This window comes from Larus michahellis, unplaced genomic scaffold (assembly GCF_964199755.1).
Source record: "Larus michahellis unplaced genomic scaffold, bLarMic1.1 SCAFFOLD_396, whole genome shotgun sequence".
In the NCBI taxonomy this organism is placed as follows: Eukaryota; Metazoa; Chordata; class Aves; order Charadriiformes; family Laridae; genus Larus; species Larus michahellis.
In genome coordinates this window covers 1-13907 of record NW_027436414.1, presented here as the reverse complement: position 1 = coordinate 13907, position 13907 = coordinate 1, and the positions used below count along the sequence as shown (strand labels likewise).

General features: G+C 63.5%; 2 long non-coding RNA genes across 3 annotated transcripts; one reads left to right on the top strand and one right to left on the bottom strand.

Annotated features, from left to right (window-relative positions):
• Window positions 1-202: 202 nt before the first annotated feature.
• Window positions 203-8160, bottom strand: LOC141737425 (uncharacterized). Of its 2 annotated transcripts, XR_012585176.1 has the most exons (4): window positions 7999-8160; window positions 5420-5494; window positions 3464-3594; window positions 203-1471 (listed from the first exon to the last, which is right to left on the bottom strand). It is a non-coding gene; the product is annotated as an uncharacterized LOC141737425 (long non-coding RNA). The 2 variants fall into 2 exon arrangements; XR_012585175.1 differs by lacking the exon at window positions 7999-8160 and having other exon boundaries at window positions 870-1471; window positions 5420-5586.
• LOC141737424 (uncharacterized) lies at window positions 3504-5065 on the top strand. Its single transcript, XR_012585174.1, has 4 exons — window positions 3504-3609; window positions 4268-4354; window positions 4713-4769; window positions 4963-5065. It is a non-coding gene; the product is annotated as an uncharacterized LOC141737424 (long non-coding RNA).
• Window positions 8161-13907: the final 5747 nt, after the last annotated feature.

Here is a 13907-nt window from a genome sequence, read left to right as displayed (position 1 = left end):
TGAGCACAGCGCTCTGCACGGTGTTAGCAGAGACTTTCCCGGGACAGTGAAACCCTATGTCAGAGACACTGAGAAGAAGCCCCAATGTTCCCTCCAGGCACTTTCAGTGTGGGTGCCTTCTCCACGTGGTTCCTGGTTTCACTGCAGCTCTGAAGAGAATGTTAGCAAAGAGGTAACCGGGACAGTGAAAACAGTACTCAAAGACAGGGAGAGCAAGCTCTCTCTTGGCACTTTGGATGTGGGACATACAGCGAGATGTTTGCTGCTTTTGCGTTTGGCTGTTGGGAGATTTACAGCACAAAGGTATCTAGTTGATTTGAAGCAGTTCCGAGAAAGTCTAAACATAATCCCCACTTCTCCCTCCTGGCACTTTCCATGTGGGAGATATAGCAGGATGTATATTGGTTTTGAGGACAACTCAATGGACAGTGTAGGGAGAAAAGGTCCTGGCTCCTTGAATGCCGTTTCTGGAGACACTGCGATCAATGTGGGAGATATGTCAAGATGTGTGTTTGTTTTGAGGACGGCTCTCTGGAGAGTCTTAGCAAAGAGGTCACACAGATAATCAGAGCAATTCTCAGAGACACTGAGAACAAGCTCGACAATTCCCTCCTGGCACTTTCCCTGTAGGAGATACCGCAAGACGTTTCTGTATATTGAGCACAGCGCTCTGCACGGTGTTAGCAGAGACTTTCCCGGGACAGTGAAACCCTATGTCAGAGACAGTGAGAAAAAGCCCCAACGTTCCTTCCAGGCATTTCCAGTGTGGGTGCCTTCTCCACATGGTTCCTGGTTTCACTGCAGCTCTGAAGAGAATGTTAGCAAAGAGGTAACCGGGACAGTGAAAACAGTACTCAAAGACAGGGAGAGCAAGCTCTACATTACTCTCTTGGCACTTTGGATGTGGGACATACAGCGAGATGTTTGCTGCTTTTACATTTGGCTGTTGGGAGATTTACAGCACAAAGATATCTAGTTGATTTGAAGCAGTTCTGAGAAAGTCTAAACATAATCCCCACTTTTCCCTCCTGGCACTTTCCATGTGGGAGATATAGCAGGATGTATATTGGTTTTGAGGACAACTCAATGGACAGTGTAGGGAGAAAAGTTCCTGGCTCCTTGAATGCCGTTTCTGGAGACACTGCGATCAATGTGGGAGATATGTCAAGATGTGTGTTGGTTTTGAGGACGGCTCTCTGGAGAGTCTTAGCAAAGAGGTCACAGGGATAATCAGAGCAATTCTCAGAGACACTGAGACCAAGCTCCCGAATTCCCTCCTGGCACTTTCCCTGTAGGAGATACCGCAAGACGTTTCTGTACATTGGGCACAGCGCTCTGCAGGGTGTTAGCAGAGACCTTCCCGGGACAGTGAAACCCTATGTCAGAGACACTGAGAAGAAGCCCCAACGTTCCCTCCAGGCACTTTCAGTGTGGGTGCCTTCTCCACGTGGTTCCTGGTTTCACTGCAGCTCTGAAGAGAATGTTAGCAAAGAGGTAACCGGGACAGTGAAAACAGTACTCAAAGACAGGGAGAGCAAGCTGTCTTAGATGGGGGACCAGGCCCACACATGGGGGGCCCAAACCCAGAGATGGGGGTTCCAGACCCACAGATGGGGGTCCCAGACCTGGAGATGGGGGTTCTAGACCCACACCTGGGGGTCCCAAACCCATAGATGGGGGACCAGGCCCAGAGATGGGGGGACAGACCCACACATGGGGGGCCCAGACCCAGAGATGGGGGACCAGGGCCACACCTGGGGGTTCTAGACCCATAGAGGTGGGTCCCAGAGCCACACATGGGGGGCCCAGACCCATAGATGGGGGACCAGGCTCACACACGGGGGGCCCAGACCCAGAGGTGGGGGGACGGACCCACACATGGGGGGCCCAGACCCAGAGACGGGTGTTCCAGACCCACACCTGGGGGTCCCAGACCTGGAGATAGGGGTTCTAGACCCACACCAGGGGGTCCAAGACCCATAGATGGGGGACCCAGACCCAGAGATGGGGGGACAGACCCACAGGTGGGGGTCCCAGCCCCATAGATGTGTGTGCCCCTGGACACCTGGGTCCCCTCTGCCCCATAGATCCGGGTCCAGCCCCATAGGTGGGGGTCCCCCCGGCCACCTGGGTCCCCTCCCCAGTCCCCTGGGTCCCCCCTCCCCGGGCACCTGGGGCCCTTCCATCCCTTCCCTGGCCCCATGGGTGCCCCCTGCCCCACGGCCGTGGGTCCAGCCCCATAGCCGTGGGGTGGGGCCGTCCCCAGACGAGTCGTGCTTCACCCCGCTCTTCGCCCACGAGGAGATGGGGGAGATCGTCAAGAACTTCCTGGTGGTCCACGTCGACCCCCCCGGCATGGAGGAGGGCGCCCCCCCCTACCCCCCAGGGTGCGACCCACGGCGCCCCGCGACCCCCATCGCCCGCCCCCCAACCCCCCCCTCCCCCAGCCCCGCTGATCCCGCCCCGCTTGATCCCGCTTGAACCCTTGATTGACCACCTTGAGTCTCCGTTGCCCCTCCCCGTTGGCCCCGCTGACCCCCAAGTTGGCCCCACTGACCCACAGTTGACCTCCCATGATCCCATTGACCCCCAAGTTGGCCCCATTGACCCCACCGACCCCCGAGTTGACCCTGTTGGCCCCCCAGTTGGCTTCATTGACCCCCAAGTTGGCCCCACCGACCTCCCGGTTAACCCCAGTGACCCCCAAGTTGGCCCCGCTGACCCACAGTTGACCTCCCATGATCCCATTGACCCCCAAGTTGGCCCCGCTGACCCCACCGACCCCTGAGTTGACCCTGTTGGCCCCCCAGTTGGCTTCATTGACCCCCAAGTTGGCCCCGCTGACCCCCAAGTTGGCCCCGTTGACCCACAGTTGACCTCCCATGATCCCATTGACCCCACCGACCCCCGAGTTGACCCTGTTGGCCCCCCAGTTGGCTTCATTGACCCCCAAGTTGGCCCCGCTGACCCCCAAGTTGGCCCCGTTGACCCACAGTTGACCTCCCATGATCCCATTGACCCCACCGACCCCCGAGTTGACCCTATTGGCCCCCCAGTTGGCTTCATTGACCCCCAAGTTGGCCCCACCGACCTCCCGGTTGACCCCAGTGACCCCCAAGTTGGCCCTGCTGACCCCCAAGTTGGCCCTGCTGACCCACAGCTGACCTCCCATGATCCCATTGACCCCCAAGTTGGCCCCGCTGACCCACAGTTGACCTCCCATGATCCCATTGACCCCCAAGTTGGCCCCGTTGACCCACAGTTGACCTCCCATGATCCCATTGACCCCCAAGCTGGCCCCATTGACCCCCAAGCTGTCCCCATTGACCCCACCAACCCCCGAGTTGACCCCGTTGACCCCCTGTCACCCCCCCGTTGACCCGTTGACCCCCCCCTGCCCCCCAGGTACCAGTACCCCTCGCTGGAGCAACTGGCCGAGATGATCCCCTGCATCCTCCTGTACCTCAAGTGAGTTGGGGGGCTGCCCCATAGCGGGGGGGGGTGTCAGGATGACCTTGACCTCGTGACACTCCACCCCCCGCCCCCAGCATCGTCAGCATCATCGGGATGGGGGTGGGGGCCGGCGCCTTCGTCCTGGCGAAATTTGGGGTGAGTGGGGCTGGGGGGGGGGGGGGGCACATGGAGGGGCTCGGGGGTGGTTATGGGGCATCTTGGGGGGGGGAGATCTGTGGGTCCTTGGAGGGGGGGTCCTGAGGGTCTCTGGGGGGGGGTGTATGGGGCATCTGGGGGGGGGTTCTGTGGGGTTCTGTGGGTCTCAGGGGGGCTATGGGTCACCTGGGGGGGATCTGTGGGTCTGGCGGGGGGGGTTGCGGGGCATCTGGGGGGACACATGTGGGTCGGGGGGGGGGGAGTGTCATTGTGGGTCTGGAGGGGGTTTGGGGGGGTTCCTTGGGGGAGAACTTGGGGGTCGCTGTGGGGCTGGAGGGATCTGGGGGGGTTCTGGAGGGGTCCTGAAGGGTCTCCGGGGGGGGAATTTGGGGGTCTGGGGGGGTCACCGTGGGTCTGGAGGGCTCTGGGGGGGAATCTATGGGGCTGGGGAGGTCGCTATGGGGCAGGGGGGTCACTGTGGGGCAGGAGGGCCCTTGGGTGGGATCGCTGTGGGTCCGGAGGAGGTTTGAGGAGCTCCTGCGTTGGGTTCTTGGGGGTCACTGTGGGGCCGGCGGGGAATCTATGGGTCCGGGGAGGTGTCTATGTGGCAGAGAGGGCCGCCGTGGGGCAGGAGGTGACCCCCGGCCCTGCCCCACAGCTGCTGCACCCCGAGGCGGTGGAGGGGCTGGTGCTGGTCAACATCGACCCCCAGGCCAAGGGCTGGATGGACTGGGCCGCGCACAAGGTGGGGCGGCCGTGGGGCGGCCATGGGGCGGCTTTGGGGCGCTCTAGTGGGTCTCCGTGGGCATATGGGGCACCTTTAGGTCTTCTATGGGTCTCCATGGGGCACCTATGGGTCTCCATGGGGCTACGGAGCAGCCGCGGGTCACTTATGGGTCTCCACGGCGCTATGGGGCACCTCTAGATGTTCTGTGGGTCACTTATGGGTGTCCATGGGACTATGGGGTACCTATGGGTCCCGCCGGGTCCCTGTGGGTCCCACGGGTCTCTGTGGGTCCCATGGGTCCCTGTAGGTTCCATGGGTCCCTGTAGGTTCCATGGGTCGCTGTGGGTCCCATGGCGCCCCACTTGCTGCCCCACAGCTCTCGGGCCTGACGTCCTCCACCACCGACATGATCCTGGCCCATCTCTTCACCCAGGTGGGGCCGGGGGCACTTGTGGGGCCGGGGGCATCAGTTATGGGTCCTGGGGGGTCACTTGTGGGTCGGTGGTGAGTCAGCCGTGGCCCTGGGGTGGGTCAGTTATGGGTCTCGGGGTGGGTTACGGGTCGGTTGTGGGTCCGGGGGAGCGGCGGGGGGTCAGTTGCGGCTCACTTGTGGGTCTGCCCCACAGGAGGAGCTGTCGGCCGCCCCCCCGGCCGTGCAGAGCAGCCGGGCCCGGCTGGGGGCGACCCCCAACGCCCCCCTGCTGTGGGGCGTGTACAACAGGTGGGGGGCTGTGGGGCACTGGGAGGCACTGGGTTATACTGGGAGGCACTGGGGGGGGGCTGTGGGGCACTGGGAGGGCACTGGGATATACTGGGGGGCACTGGGAGGGGGCTGTGGGGCACTGGGAGGGCACTGGGTTATACTGGGAGGCACTGGGGGGGGCTGTGGGGCACTGGGAGGGCACTGGGATATACTGGGAGGCACTGGGAGGGGGCTGTGGGGCACTGGGCTATACTGGGAGGCACTGGGAGGGGGCTGTGGGGCACTGGGAGGGACTGGGCTGTACTGGGAGGCACTGGGAGGGCACTGGGCTATACTGGGAGGGCACCGGGGGGGCACCGGTGTGTACTGGGGGCACTCACCGTGGCGGTGGCGGCTCCCTGCTCCTGCTCCTGCTCCTGCTCCTGCCGGGGCCGCGCAGCCGCGGTGACCTGGGCCTGGCGCGCAGCGGGGCCGGCAGCCTGCGGTGAGCGACCCCCCCTCGCCCCTCTGACCTTTGACCCCGTGCCTCCGGGATGGCCTCCGACCCCCCACAGTGACCTTTGACCCCCTCTCCCCTCCACCCCCCCCCAAAGCTGCCCCATGTTGCTGGTGGTGGGCGACGGCTCCCCCCACGAGGAGGCCATGGTGAGTGACGTCACCTGACCCCGCCCCCCCGTGAGGTCACGTGCCGGGGTCACATGGCCCGTCCCGTGACCCTCGTGGAGTCACGTGACCCCCGCCACGGCCCGTCCCCCCCCCCCCCCCCCCAGGTGGAGTGCAACGCCAAGCTGGACCCCACCCAGACCTCTTTCCTCAAGGTGACCTTTGACCCCCTACACCGTGACCTTTGACACCCCACAGATGGCGGACAGAGGGGGGCAGCCCCAGCTCAGCCAGGTGAGGGGTCAAAGGTCACCAGTGCCAACGGGGGGCGTGGCTTAAGGGGGAGGGGGCGTGGTCTGGGAGACTGAGGGGGCATGGCCTAAGGGGGGGCGTGGCCTGGCACCGGCCTTCTATGGGGAGCTGTAGTGGCAGGGCTTGGAAGGGAGGGGGCGTGGCGTAAGGGGGCACCAAAGCCATAGAAGGGGTTGGTTGGGGGGGCGTGGCTAAGGGGGGAGGGGGCGTGGCCTCAGGGCGTCCCCCATATAAGGGGGGTGTGGGTGTGGTTTGAGGGGGAGGGGGCATAGCCTAAGGGGAGGGAGCGGGGCTTAAAGGGGAGGGGCCCCCTATGGGGGGGTTGGGGTGTGGCTTAAAGGGGGCGTGGCCTAAAGGGGCGTGGTCTTGACCCCCCCCGCCCCCCCAGCCGGCCAAGCTGACAGAGGCCTTCAAGTACTTCGTGCAGGGCATGGGCTACAGTGAGTACAATTAGTGCTCATTAATATTCATGAGAGCTCATTAACCCCCCCCCCCGCGGGGGTAATTACCCCCCCCCCCCCCCCCCGGGGAGAAATTAGCACCCAAGGGGGGGGGGCAATTAATTGCCCTGGGGGGTAATGAAGACCCCCAGGGACAGCAATTAATGACCCCTGGGTTAATTAGTGCTCCGGGGGGGGTAATTAACTGCTTTTCCTGGGGTATAAATCTGCCCGAGGGGGTGGGGTGCATTATTAGCCCCCCTGCAGGTTAATTAATGGCCCTGGGGGGGTAATGAATGGCTGCGGGGGGGGGGGGGGGGGGGGGGGGGAGGTAGTCAGTGACCCGGGGGGGTAATTAATTGCTCCGGGGGGTTAATTAAAACGCACCCGGGAAGCGCCAAAACCACTCCAGGGTCCCGTCCCCCCCCACCAAGTCCCCCCCCAAACCCCCTTGGAACCCCCCCCCCAAATCCATCCCCAACTCCTCCCCCTCCCCCCCCAAAAAACCCTGGGATGCCCCAAAACCACCCCAGGACCCCCAAAAATCCACCCAGGACCCCCCCAAATCTACCCAAGGCCTCCCTGAATCCCCCCCAACCCCACCCAGGACCCCCCAAATCTCTTGGGATGCCCCAAAACCACCCTGGGACCCCCCCCCCCAAATCCCCCAGGACCCTCCAAATCCCCCAGGAACCCCCCAAAATGCAGACGAGAGTCCCCAGAACCACCCCCCCCCCCCCAAGATCCATCCAGGACCCCCCCAAATCCCCTTGGGATGCCCCAAAACCCCCCCGGGAGCCCCCAAAAATCACCACAGGGATACCCAAAAACCCCGGAACGGCTCAAAGCCACCCCAGAACCTTCCAGAATTCCCCAAGACCTCCTCCCAAATCACCCCAGGGACCCCCAAAACCGTCACAATGCCCCTCCCCCCCCCAACCCCACCCAGGACCCTCCGAAAATCCCCTTGGGATCCCCCAAAACCACCCCGGGACCTTCCAAAATCGACCCCCCTCCACCCCCCCCCCCAAGCCACTCCGGAACCTCCAAAAACCCCCCAGAACTCCCCAAAACGCCCTGGGACACCCCCCCCCCCCCCAAAATCCATCCAACGCCCCTCTGAAGCCCCCCAGGGACCCCCCCCAAAACCCCCTGGGATGCCCCAAAACCATCCCGGGACGCCCAAACCCCCGAGACCCCCCCCCTCCCCAAAAAATACCCCCAAACCTCCTGGCACCCCCTAATGCTCCCTCAGCCACCCCCCCACCCCAATCACTTGGGACCCCCCCAATCTCCCCCCAGGATCCCCCTAGAGCCCCCCAACCCCCCCTAGGGCACCCCAGGGCCCCGCAAAATCTCCCCTGAGACCCCCCAAGATCCCCAATAGCCCCCTGATGCCCCCCAGGACCCCCCAATACCCCCCCCAGACGCCTCTGGGACCCCCTGAGATCCCCAATAGCCCCCTGATACCCCCCAGGACCCCCAATACCCCCCCGAGACCCCCCCCAGGAGCCTCTGGGACCCCTTGAGACTCCCCAGGACCCCCCGACCCCCCTCAGGGATCGACCCCCACCCTCCCCCCCCCCCCGGCCTCAAGCTGCAACCTTCGACCCCCGCCGGAGCCGGAGCCGGAGCCGGAGCCGGAGCCGGAGCCGGAGCCACGTCCGAGCGCGCACGGAGACCGCGTTCCCGGCGCCAGAACCGACTTTTAATCCCCCGCCCCGACAAAACCGAATAAAGCGGCGGCGGCGGCCGCGGGCCGCACTGCACAGGCGCGGCGCCCTCCGCCTCTTTAAAGGGACTCAGCGCGCCGGAGCGGATCCCTCCGCCTCCGGACAGGGGCGCGTTACGCGAACCCCTCCGCGCCGCTCCCCGGCCCCGCCCCTCCGGGGGAGCGGGGCGGTGCGTCAGGCGCGTGCGCAGTGCGTCGGGCGCGTGCGGGGGGGGGGGGGGGGGTGTGTGCGCCGCCATCTTAAGGGGCTGGGCGCCATTTCGTGGGGTAGAGCGGGCGAGTTGAGGGGAAAAGTGGGCAAATTGGGGGGAAAGTGAGGGGAATTTACCGGACAGCCGTACTGCGCATGTGCGTCCTCTTTTCCGTACGGCTCATGGCGCCCCCCTGTGCCGTACAGCCGCACTGCGCATGCGCGACGTCTTTTCCGTACGGCTCATGGCGCCCCCCTGTGCCGTACAGCCGTACTGCGCATGCGCGGACTCTTTTCCGTACAGTCGTACGGCTCATGGCACCCCCCAGTGCCGTACAGCCGTACTGCGCATGCGCGACGTCTTTTCCGTACGGCTCATGGCGCCCCCCTGTGCCATACAGCCGTACTGCGCATGCGCGGACTCTTTTCCGTACAGTCGTACGGCTCATGGCGCCCCCCAGTGCCGTACAGCCGTACTGCGCATGCGCGGCGCCTTTTCCCTACGGCTCATGGCGCCCCCCTGTGCCGTACAGCTGTACTGCGCATGCGCGACCTCTTTCCCGTACAGCCGTACTGCGCATGCGCGGCCTCTTTTCTGTGCAGCCGTACGGCTCATGGCGCCCCCCTGTGCCGTACAGCCGTACTGCGCATGCGCGGACTCTTTCCCGTACAGCCGTACGGCTCATGGCGCCCCCCTGTGCCGTACAGCCGCACTGCGCATGCGCGGACTCTTTTCCGTACAGCCCTACTGCGCATGCGCGGACTCTTTTTCGTACAGCCGTACGGCTCATGGCGCCTACCTCTGCCGTACAGCCGTACTGCGCATGCGCGGCCTCTTTTTTTTCGTACAGCGTACTGCGCATGCGCGGCCTCTTTTCCGTACAGCCGTACGGATCATGGCGCCCCCTGTGCCGTACAGCCGCACTGCGCATGCGCGGACTCTTTTCCGTACAGCCCTACTGCGCATGCGCGGAGTCTTTTCCGTACAGCCGTACGGATCATGGCGCCCCCCTGTACCGTACAGCTGTACTGCGCATGCGCGGCGTCTTTTCCGTACAGCCGTACGGATCATGGCGCCCCCCTGTGCCGTACAGCCGCACTGCGCATGCGCGGCGCCTTTTCCGTACGGCTCATGGCGCCCCCCAGTGCCTTGCTGCCGTACTGCGCATGAGTGGCCTCTTTTCCGTACAGCCGTACGGCTCATGGCGGCCCCCTGTGCCGTACAGCCGCACTGCGCACGCGCGGCGCCTTTCCCGTTGGTTGACCGACGGGCGCCGCCATGAGGGAGCGGGGGGCCCTTCCCCGACGGCTGCGGAGGAGGGAAGGGGTTTTTCTCCAGTTTCGGCGCCGGGGGTCGGCCGGGAGAGGGGTCGGCGGGTTCACCGGCCTCCGCCGCGTCGGTTTTGCCCCTGGGTTTGGGTGTCGGCAGGGTCCCGTCTGCTCTGGCCACCAAAGGGTGACGGACGCGGCAAGCGGGGCCCTGTGAGGAGGCGGGTGGGTGCGTGGTGCTGGGAGGGATGGTGCCACCGGTGGCTACGCGACACCGTGTGACGGCTTGGCGGTGGGGTGTTCTTGTTTTTGTGGTTTTTTTTTTAATTTTGGAGGCGCGAAGTGGCGAGTAAAGCGGGATCTTGGCACCGGACGCGACTCGGGCAAGGCGAGCGATGGCTGGTGGCCTGCAGCAGCGATTCTTTCTCCCACGTTGTACGGTGGGTGAAGGTTCAAGTGTCCTTTGGGTCTGTTTTCCGGGGCGTCTGTGAGCCTCAAAGCGGCAGCCCGAAACCATGGGGGGCAGGCGGGCGCGAGGCCGGGGTAAAGGAGCAGGAGACGGGAATGGCCGCGGGCAGGCTGAGGTTTTCGGGCGGTATCTCAGCCCACGCCTTTTGGTTGGCTTTTTTTTTTTTTCCCCTTCGGGCGCAGGACGCGCGTGGAGAGGGGCTAAGCCGAGGCAGCGGCGAGGAGGCGCTTGGGGCCGGTGACTTCTCGCGCGGGCGACGGTCGTTTTGTGTCCCGGTGTCTCCGGCGAGGACGGCCGCGGCGAGCAGCGTCCTGTCGTGCTTCGGAGGAAGGGGAAGCCGCGGGAGAGGTCGGCGCTGGCCTCTCCGCAACTTCTCGCTGGCGCCGTTTTCTTTTCCTCAATGGCGGACGATGAAGAGGAACGTGGTGACCAAGGGAATGTCCCGGAGGGTCGAGGCGCTGGGTTTTTTTTTTTGACGACAAGGGATTTAAGGCCTCCGGCCCTCCGGAAGCCAAGTTGAGCGGCCGGAGCCGGGGAGGGCTTGGGAGGAGGGGAGAAGTTTGGGAGTCGCAGGGAGGCGTTTTGGAGACGGGCAGAGGGCTGGACGCCGTCCCCTTTGGGTAGGCAACGGGAGCGGGATGGTCGTCAGCACGACGCTAGCGCGAGCCGGGCAGGGCGGTTCCGGCCTGTGTCCGTTGTGCGGTGTGCGCGGCGTGTTTTCTGTGGCTTAGACCTTCCGTGGGTCTCGATGTTCTCCCTACGCTTGAGGAGCGCGGTCTGTGCTTGAGGCACCATCCCTAGAGCCTCGAAGGCCCGTCCTCATCGGCATCGCCCCAGTCAGGGGCTGCTTTTCTTGTGTCGTAAGCTTAAAGCGTGGCTGGGTCCGGCGTCTCGGAAGTTTCTGGACGGTCCTGGTTTGCAGCCTTGCTCCTGGCTGTGGGAGCAGCTCTCTTCTCTAGCCATCCATTTTCAGTGACTGCGACTTCTTCCCTGCGTCCTTGAGTTCTTGGGTCTGGGAGCCGGGCGTCCTGCGCGTTCGTCTTCTCCGTTTGAGAGTCGCTCGTTGTCCCGGGCCGTGGCGTTGTGCTCATTTCCTGGGGCTTCCCTCGAGCCTTTCTCACGTCGCCGTCGTGGTCCCGCAGGTCTTCTTGCCTGACGGTCGCTTACGTCGGGGTGTCGTCCTCCTCGCCGAGAGTCTTCTCTCCTCGCCGAGGGGCGTTGTTCGCCGTGTGGTGTGTGGCGTTGGGTCTGTGCTTGCGCGTGTTGGGGCTCGGAGCTGCTCTGCCCGGTCGCGTAGAGTCAGGGGGAGGAGGAACAGCAAAAGAGTTCGTGGTTAATACGTTCTAATGAGGCCGTCGAGGCCAAGGTGGTGGAGTCAATTCCCATCGAGTAGCCATCAGCAGGTGGCGTGGGCAGCTCTTTAATTAAGGGTTTTTTTTGGGATGAGCAGAGCTGTACCTGCGTCTGCTATATTAGAGAAACGATGTTATCGTATGGAAAGATCTGTCCCACAGCCAACTTTTGTCTCCGTGGTTCTCCCCCTCTCGCGTTCTCCTGTCTGGGCTGTAGCCCATGGCTGTCTTCTTTCCCCTGTGGCTCCCTTTGCCCGTCCCCTGCCGCCCCGGCTTCTCTGCCCCGCAGCAGACGGCCGTTGTCTCGGGTTTACGTGATGAGGTCTTTGCGGGGGTGGGTTGTGTGAGAAGACACCAGGAGCTCCCCCCACGCTGGGCACAGCCAGCTGAGAGAGGGACCTGCCGCTGGTCAAACAAGGCCGCGGTCGGCAACGCCGGCCGGGAGCGGAGCAGAGAGTCCCCTGCAACCCGTGGAGGCCCCGCTGTCGGCGCAGAAAATTAATTTCTCCCCATGTCTCGTCGAGGAAGGGCAGCGACGGAGCGGCTGGGTGGGTGCCCAGGGGCCAGCCGAGGTCAACCCACCACAGATGACTTCTGCTGTGCTCCCTGGCCTCGTCTTTTCACGCTTGACTGGGTTTCTTGTACCCGGTCTCTTTCGAGACTTAATTTCTTACTTTCCATCTCTTTCTTTCTGATTCTGATGTTTCTTGATCCCCGTCAGTTTTCAGTTCTTCTTGCTGCCTTTCCCTCTATCTGTCTCCCCAAAATAAATTTTAATTTCTTTCCCATGTTTCTTGTACCCCGTCGTTTTTCATCATCGTCTTCCTCTCTTTCTGTGCAGTCCTGCGTACCTGTCTTTCAAGTCTTGGGTATGATTCTTGCATCCTGCGCCTTTCGAAATTTTGGGTCTCCGTCTCCTACTAACCATTTCCCTGTCTGTGATTCCCCATTCTTCCCTCTCTGTCCTGCACCCTGTCACTTTTTTCATGTTTTTTTTCTACATCTCCCTGTTATTTTTTTGCTTATGTTTCTTCTGCCCTGTTGTTTTTCGAAGTTTTCTTTCAACGTGTGCTTCTGTCGGGGTCCCTGTTTCTCTTTTCTGTCTGCGAGAGGCTCAGGGGAGGGGGTGATGTGCTGTGGGGCTTTGGCAATGGCCCCTCTTCCCAATGGGCTCCAGCTGGGGCTGAGGACGCCCAGGTGGGACCCGTGAGGTGACCATGGTCTGGGCCAAGGGCTTAAGAGGGCTGCAGGTGGGGATGGGCCTGCTGTGCTGAGGGTCTCTAGCTGGGGAGAGGGTGCCTGGGCACGGCTGCAGGCCAGCGCTGGCTAAGCAGTCAAACCAAGTGGGTTCCATAGAGCTTTAGAACAAGGCACAGTTTTCCCTCCTCGCGTTTGGGCGTGGGAGCAATCTCCCGATGTCCGGATATATGGAAATTTTGGAGGCTGGCGCAGCGCCAAGTGGGAAAGGGTGGTTTTGAGGCTGAAGGCAGCAGGAAAATGCTCCAAAATTTCCATATATCGGGAGATAGGGAGATTGCTCCCACGCCCAAAGAGCCAGGAGGGAAAGCCGTGCCTCATTGGAAAGCTCTTTGACAGCCACTCGCGTGGCCCCACAGCCTAAGGGGTTGCGGGCTTTGCGGCGGCCGTCAGCCTCGGCGCCACCGGCGCCCACGTGGCGCTGCTGCGCCAGCCTGCGAAGCATTTTCCGGTAGGGCCACAGCTGTGGCGACAGCTCCCACGGCCGAAGAGCCAGGAGGGAAAGCCATGCCTCGTTGGAAAGCTCTTTGGCAGCGGCTCGCGTGGCCCCACAGCCCGTGGGGCTGGGGGCTTTGCGGCGGAGGTCAGCCTCGGCGCCACCGGCGCCCACGTTGCGCCGCCGCACCAGCCTGCGAAGCATTTCCTGGTAGGGCCGCGGCTCTGGTGACAGCTCCCACGCCCGAAGAGCCAGGAGGGAAAGCCGTGCCTCGTTGGAAATCTCTTTGGCAGCCTCTCGCGTGGCCCCACAGCCCGTGTGGCTGCGGGCTTTGCGGCAGCCGTCAGCCTCAGCGCCACCGGCGCCCACGTGGCACCGCCGCGCCAGCCTGCGAAGCATTTTCTGGTAGGGCCACGGCTGTGGCGACAGCTGCCACGCCCGAAGAGCCAGGAGGGAAAGCTGTGCCTCGTTGGAAAGCTCTTTGGCAGCCGCTCGCGTGGCCCCACAGCCCATGGGGCTGCGGGCTTTCCAGCGGCCGTCAGCCTCGGCACCACCGGCGCCCACGTGGCGCCGCCGCGCCAGCCTGCGAAGAATTTTCCGGTAGGGCCGCGGCTCTGGCGACAGCTCCCACGCCCAAAGAGCCAGGAGGGAAAGCCGTGCCTTGTTGGAAAGCCCTTTGGCAACCGCTCGCCTGGCCTCACAGCCTGTGGGGCTGCGGGCTTTGCGGCGGCCGTCAGCCTCGGCGACACCGGGGCCCACGTGGCGCCGCCGCGCCAACCTGCGAAGCATTTTCCGGTAGGGCCGCGGC